Raw genomic sequence first — 7,929 nt, forward strand, 5'->3', positions numbered from 1 at the left:
CATTCAGGCAACGTTTTTGCATTGCCGACCTTGGGGCAACCTCGAATCCTCGGCCCACACCTTATTGACCATACTTTGGTCTAGGTCAGCCAGGCTACTTGTCGACGTCAGGCCCACATATTGTATGGGCCAGCGGGGCCTAAGGCCGATAACCAAAAATGAGCTCAGTCCAACCTTGTTGACCGAGGCCCGAGTCTGGACCGACTCTGCCAACTCTTCGAGACAGGCTCAGCTAGTAAGCGTAGCAACCGGAATGGACATACGTTAGACTTGCCCTTTAGCAATGGAGCCATGAGATACTTCGTTAGAAAGAACTGCTGTCAAGTCCGCCTGTCACGAGTAAGGCATGTGATCGAGGGACCGCGGTTCGATTCACCGACGAGATGCAATTGTAATTGTTATATTTTTGAATTTCATTTCTTTTTTTTTTATGAATCAGCACTATGTCATTTAATGGCTTTTAGCACGAGGTGTAGTCAAGTCCTCGTTAGTACAGTGGTTAGTATCCCCGTGCCTCATGTGGGATCTATGAGCGCGGGAGACCGGGGTTCGATTCCTCGACGAGGAAATATTTTGCTTTTACTTAGTGCTGTATTGCTGTATCCTCATAGCAACGAATGACAATAAAAGAAGTCCTCGTTAGAATAGTTTTTCTTTTTTTCTTTATTGACAGTGGTCAGTGTGCCGCCCCGCCTGTCAATCGCGGGAGACCTAGCTCGGTTCGATTCCCCGGCGGGGAGCTTTAGTTTTTTTTTTTTTGTCACAATATTACTTTTACCATTTAACGGTTTTTAAAGAACTGCTGTCGAGTCCTTGTAATTAGTATAGTACGTGGTCAGTATCCGCACATATATTACGCGGGAGCAGTGCACGCGGGAGACCGCGTGGGATTCGATTAACCGACGAAGAACTTTCTCGATTTACCGCAATCACATGTGCCCTAATTTCACGCAAATAATAGCATTTTCAAACAAATTTTTTTTTTCGATTTAATATTATAGAAACTTAACTGCTACAATGCATTCAACTGTGCTCCTTTCTTCACTATATCTGTTAATCGAAGCCATTATGCGTGGTGTGGTGTTGTACGTACGTTTCTAACACTTTTTCATGCAAAAAAGGGTACCATGCCTACCACTATCCACCGAAATCATGAAGCTTTTTTTCTACATCAACAAGAAAGCTAGAGCATTTTTCATCAGATACTATATGGCGATACAAATTTGTGACATGACGGTTAATTTTCTTCATAATTTATTTGAATGTGCATCTCAAATGATTGAGACCAGGGTTTCAAAATTGTTTCATATTGGTTTTAAACAACAGTGTATGTCAATTCAACTACGTACTTCATCTACTTTAAACCTTCCGCCGCCGGCACGTGCGGCCAACTGGCTGCATGCACAGCAAACCTTCTTGTTCGAAGTTAGTTTTTTAAAGTGTATTCTCATAGGCCTTGATGAGTTTAGGAATGGCATCATATTAAAGTGACTGGAGCATCTGGTTTTTGCAGAAAGTACCAACATATATATATATATATATATATGTTGTATTTGCCATAGCTTAGCTCAACACTACTATGCATGCTTTAAAACGAAATATGTTATAAGCAGCAAAGATAAAGAAATCTTGTACTGGCATCCCAGGTGGCAATGTCCAAATGGGGTCTTAATGGTCCCAGCTCAAGTGGTTTATTGGCCCATTTCCTGTAGCTGCTGGTTCCATTCAACTAGCTCTGATCCCAGCCGCCCCTGGTCTTAGCACATGTTGCTACCAGAAGCTACTTTTCCCAGTAACTGCATGCTTGGATGAATTGCCCTGGTAGCATGTGTATTGTTCGTCATCTTCTAATCTTTCTGAAAAGCTTACAAATAAGTTTTAAAATAGCTTCTGAAAGCGTATTCCAAAAATTAGAAAAAACATGTGCAACCCATGCAGATATCTTGAAAATGCACAGCTTTAAACTAAGCAAGAGGTCCAATGATAATATTTAATACAACTGTAATGGACACAGTTTAAATGATAATTTTCCTTATGTTCTCATGTAACTACCATCATTAAATCATGCTCCTTCATATTAGCATGCCCAAAAGCGTTAGGGGGAAAGTTCTATTTAAAAATGACTGGGAATTAAATTCGGGAAGCTGCAACCAACTTATATTGGAGCTGAGGAAAGCTAAGGTGCACTACTTTCAACAGCTGTTTCTGGATGCGTCAATATCTCGCCCTAATTAGGTATAAAAGATTGTAAATGCTCTGCACACGGCTATGCCTAATCAGTTGTAGATGACCGTCCTCAGTGAACTTCTTACCAAAGGCGCTTTTTCAGAGCTGTTTAGTGTGCATTATTTCAGCACTATGACTAACAATGGTGCTCCTTGTGAAACATCAGCATTCCTTTATCACAATGTTTGCGAGTGTTTTTATGACACCAGTGAATATACTGTAACTATTCAACATAACTATATCACTAAAAAAACAGTAAAAGATTTGACAATGACGTCCACATTTGACCTGCCAAATATGCTATTGGTGTGATCTGCCCTACCCTTGGGCACCTTTAATTTATAACATTGCTTTGCAGACAGGTTGTTTCCAGCTCAGCATGAAATATGCAGCAGTGTTAGTCAAGGATTGCAACAAAAATGATGCCACCAATTACCAACCGACACTACGTCTTTCCTGCCTGAATGCCTAATTTCAAAGTTAAAATTAATTTCAAAGTAATTTTATTTTAAAGTTTTGAAGAAGTCAATCTGCCCTGGCTGGACCCTAATTTTTTTCAAAATACAAACTTCTTTCCGAACGCCAGCATGAGTTCAGAGAAGGATTAGCTAGTTAGTCTGCCCTTCCGATACAAAAGGGAATAATACCAAGAAACATAGAGGCAAACAAACTGATGCTGGGGTGTTTGTAGACTATAGTAAAACGTTTGACAGCCACAATCATGGTGTTCTTCTCGATGAGGCAAATCAGTATGGTATTTGAGCTTTACCTCACTCACTCTTAAAACTTATCTTGCAATGTGCATGCATTGCTTAGTAATCAATGGTAATCCGTCATAATTCAAGGAAATACTGTGTGGCACTCTTCAAGGCAGCATATTAGGACCATGCCTGTTTGACGTCTTTGTGAATGACATTGTCAGTATTGATAAGCTTTTTTGATGACCAATTTGCTGATGATACCAGCTTGTTTATCACATCAAATAATAGTTCCCACTCCTTGTAGTGTGTCTGTTATGCTGTTTGCCTTCTTCTCTGGACTCAATGTGCACTTTGTATAGTAGTACTGATATTTGTTCAAAGTTCTGTATTTCACCACTTTCTTATTTTGCTTTCATAGCTTAAATTCTATTGATGTATAGAGTGCATTAGTGCACTCCATATATCACATTCGAAGGAAAGCAAAAATTGCCGGCACTTAGCCTACTCCTGGCATGTTTAAGGTCTTGCTTCCAAGCAGCTTTATAACAGTGATGGGCACTTCAGATAGTATGCCATCTGCGGTCATTTATTTCACAAACTATTCATTCTGTGGTTGACATTAGGCATGCTTGCTTTCAATATACAGAGTTCTTAATAGTGAGAGAGTGAAAAGCGTGGCGTGATATGGTCCATAGGGTCCCGAAGAGTTGGACACGACTGAACTGAACTGAACTAATTGGACAACCGTTTTCGAAGGACCTTCTTATAATTCAGTCAGGGGTTGAAAATTGTGGTATTTCAAGAACACATGTCAATCTTACTAGCATTTGAGGTATATAACAAGAAATATTGTAATTAAAATTATAAGTAATTATAAAATTACTTGCGCAAGCCAGCATAAAGTGGCCCGACTGTGAGCCATGATGACATTGTACACGTATCGTCAATTTATGTCCAATTTTTATGTCCTGGTAGATGGTACTGTGCGCCACTTCCCGTCAGGCTACATTCAGATGTATAGTTCACTATAAGAGAAACAAAAAGACAGACTGTGGCACCACAATTCAAGGGTCTTTTTGCCACAAACTCGCAATATGCAAGTTCACAGCAGACGTTCCATCCACCATTTTGATGGCTGCCGAATTAAAGATGACACTGAGATCCAAAAAGTGCCATTTTTATGTGCCATTTTTATTGAGACAGATCAGTACCAGATTTGAACAAACTAATCTTTATTCAATTCTTTAAAATATAAATGTTGCCAATCCTCTCTCTAGAAATATTCAGATGTAGCACAATTTCTGTCACTAATATATGTTCTTGTCTCAGATTCGATTTGAGCCAACTGCAGGATTTCAAATTTGCAGCATAAATAAGCCGATTCCTGCATTTGCAAAAGTGCCTAATGAAATTGCCGATCGAGTTTAAGCAGTGCAGGGCCAGGGAAGGGTGTGTCATGCAGATGCATTACACTAGTTCTGCACTGAACCATGTGCGTGGGGCCTTAGATGGTGGGGCAGGAATTGAGCTGGACATTCCCATAAATGGTGCTCTCGGCCATGCTCTGATCTGAAGTTTGCCGTTAATCTGCAGGTAGCGAACGCAGCCCACGTACTGGTCTTGTGTGTGACAGCCCACGTCCTGCTGGGATCCGGCACACCACCGATGTAGAGAGGGGTTGTGTCGGTGGAACTGACACCTCCGTGCCCTATCGCCAGGTTGCTGGTTGCACCCACAGCGAGGGATACGATATTCTTGTTCTTCACAGCTGTGTCAGGGAGAAACCGTAACCCAGAATAAAGCATGGCCATGCCAATTAAGGTCCATGTCTGCATTGCAGCTGAAACAGCAGACTCGCTTTACTGCCACTAAAAAAAAACACCATTAAGCTCTACGACGGCACGCAACTGAATTAAACATGCTCACATGTCTCTTTAGATTACCCTGCATTTTGGTTTGAGCATGTCCACCTTCAAGCATGAAAATTATAGAGTACAATTATTCCCAAGAAAAGTGGTCCAGCGTTTGGCTCATGTAGTTCCATTTACCAGCGCAATCCCATTTTCCTCTCCCCATTCCTTCTGCAGCTCAAGTGCCTACTCAAACCGGGGCAGTTATCATAGCTTGTCTTTAGTCCCAGTCCACTGCAGTGACCTATACCACTACACAGACTGCATGACTACAGGAAATCTCGCTGTCTGTTTGCTGACTTGAGGACAAAATGACTCAGATGTAAACATGCAGCGACCACGAACACAAGAAGCAACACATACATCTCCAGCCTGTGGAACTCGTCCAACTGTCTGGTTCACCCTAAGGGTTGGGTTAGGCTAGGCTAGGCTAGGTTGGGTTAGGTCAACACACACAACATGACGTGTACGTGTTGCTTAGGTTAGGTGAGGTTAGGTTAGGGTAAACACACACGACACAACATGTACGTGTTGCTTAGGTTAGGTTAGGTTAGAGGTTAGGTTAGGACCGGTAAGAAATAGAGACGTTACAGGGGGGGGTGGAGACCTGCAGCAGCTGTTGTTGTAGGTGCCGCTACGATCTGTGTATATTTCTTTCGCAGATGCCTCTTCTCTTCCCAGGGCATCGCTACCTCGGACCTGGCAACTCAGCAGACAACGGGGAACCCGTGGACCAACACGACTGCATAGCCCGGGAGCACGACTTGGACTACGACCGCGCCCGCAACAACGAGGACGTCTTTGTAGCAGACAAGACCTCTGCAGCGGCATTCTTGAACGATTTTAAAAGCACAGGCAACTGGCATTCTGCTTTAGGCACCGTAGGTTTAGGCACTAAAAGTGCTGGAAGAAAAGATTTTGGGATGGCCCATCTATGAAATGTCAAGCGGACGAAAACGTCATTCAGAAAAACAAGACGATGCACATTTTCTTAAACAATCCAGACCCTACCGTTCGTACGAGGAAATCCAACGAGACGTATTCGGTAGTCTCCCAACAAGCTCCATGGCCGGAGGAGAACCCGCGGCGGCGCCAAATCAGCAGCAGCAGAGAGGAGCCGGAGTTGGAGGTGATTCTGATTATGCGCCCGAGCTCATTACGCAAATTCTCCGAGTTCCTCGAGACCATGGGGTGGTCACGGTGTTCCACGACGGTAAAATTGTCACAACCTGGGGCTACGCAATGTTAAAAATCGAGCTCAAATACAACTTGGAGAAAACTTTTTCTGCCATGCTGACGAGTTTGTCGCGTTTACCAGTGGATCGCCCGTACTTGTATTTGCCCAAAGCTAATTTTGACAACCTTCCGGATCGCACTAGAGTGGTAAAATGCACTGTAAAAGTAACTCCACACGACCTGCATACCCCGTGGAAAACTGGTTCGTCTGTAGTACAACCGGGAACTCGGATATGTTGGTTTACGGCATTGCTAGCACTGGTCTGAACATGCACATGGATACGGGTATGTGTCGCATAACACGCAGCGTGACTGGTAATCGCAAAAAGCTACTGGGGGCTCAATATTAAGCCAGGCATGGAGGAAAGCGAAGGCGATGACAGTACAGACGTGTGCACGAGCATGGGTGCACCCAGACACAATTTTGCCTACGACTTTATTGACGTGTGTGACACCAGCCCCTGCTTTACAAAATTTGTAAACCAGTTTCCGTTTAAGAGCCACGTAAGGACGCCGATAATAAAATAATAAACTATGAGCACACTTTCCAAAACGCCTGGCTTCGCATGGGGCATTCGTACGACGACAGTAACGAATTTTACACGCGCTCTACACTACCCGTTAACCTCAAGACGTGGGATTTATGACAACCAACCTGTCGCACACAGTCCTCAGCACACGAGCCGACAATTGATAAGACCATGCGCGTACACCCCAACAAAATTTCCCGCATTAAATACCTAGACCCCATGGATAGCGACTATTTCCGCTGCGGAATTGGTTCTATGGTTGTGCAAAGCGCACAACCCAGCGTGGGCTATGGCATTCTAGTGGTGACCAAATCCAACAAAGACAATCCGGGCAGCAAAAACAAGTTCCAAGACGTTGCAGCTTTCTTTCAAGTGGACACTGAACTAGTGGTGCACAGCGACACCGACAGCGTGGCTGGTCATCGCGTTATGCGTGGCACGAACGAGGGCCCGTATCTGCGTTACCACCGACGACAAAATTAAAACTACCACTAATAGCCTCACGCGCCACGGCCGATTTGTGCAACTCTACAGAACCAAGGCAGAGGCAGACGAGCACGCAAAAGAATTGTTGGCCTTGGGACAAGCGGATCAAGAAGCAGCTGTCACAAGCAGCACGAGCATGCGGCGCCCACAAGTGCCATTCAGTGCGAAAAAATAAAGGAATTAACCAGTGAAAACCTGTCTCGTTACTTAACGCCGCTGTGCCGGCGGCCGCTGTAATCAGCGTTACATTATTATTCAAAGTGCACACACGAAGGTGTTAACACGGTAATAAGCGGCACCGTCGTCGCTGTCGTCTCTCCCTTGCAAAGAAAAAGGTATATATATATATAATCTCTTCTTGAAGGAACTACTACGACTGCTGCTACAACACTTTAGAATTTCAATTAGCCAGGCGCGCATCGAATATAAAAGATGGCCCCTGTAACCGAGGCAGAGTGTGTGGTCGCACCGCTGCAGCCTCACCACCATACACCAGAGATTGCCGCGTCGAAGGTAAGTTTGCACCATATTTTTAAGTAAGGAGAACTTTTTTTATTTTTTAGATGGAGTACGAGAAACGAATGCGTACAGATACTGACACAGAGGAAAGTGACGCGGGGTCAGACTGTGACGAGGTACCGCTCGTATTCGTTTTAGAAGTACTTTTCGGTGATTGTGAATATATCCCCAGGGATACGTCTGCCGTACCTCTGAAAAATATTTCCCGGATCCGTCCGACGTATCCCGAAGAAAAACGCACCGGGTCCGTCGAACGTACCTTTAAGACCATTGATTGGGTCCGTCCGAAGTACCTTTAGCCACAGCATATCAAAAAACGTA

General features: G+C 44.0%; 1 pseudogene; it reads left to right on the forward strand.

The window, feature by feature from the left end:
- The first annotated feature begins 5,499 nt into the window (after positions 1–5,499).
- On the forward strand, positions 5,500–7,339 carry LOC146179580 (uncharacterized; annotated as a pseudogene).
- The last annotated feature ends 590 nt before the right edge of the window (positions 7,340–7,929 follow it).

This window comes from Amblyomma maculatum, chromosome 9, assembly GCF_055883805.1.
Source record: "Amblyomma maculatum isolate TAMU_Amacu chromosome 9, ASM5588380v1, whole genome shotgun sequence".
Classification (NCBI taxonomy): Eukaryota; Metazoa; Arthropoda; class Arachnida; order Ixodida; family Ixodidae; genus Amblyomma; species Amblyomma maculatum.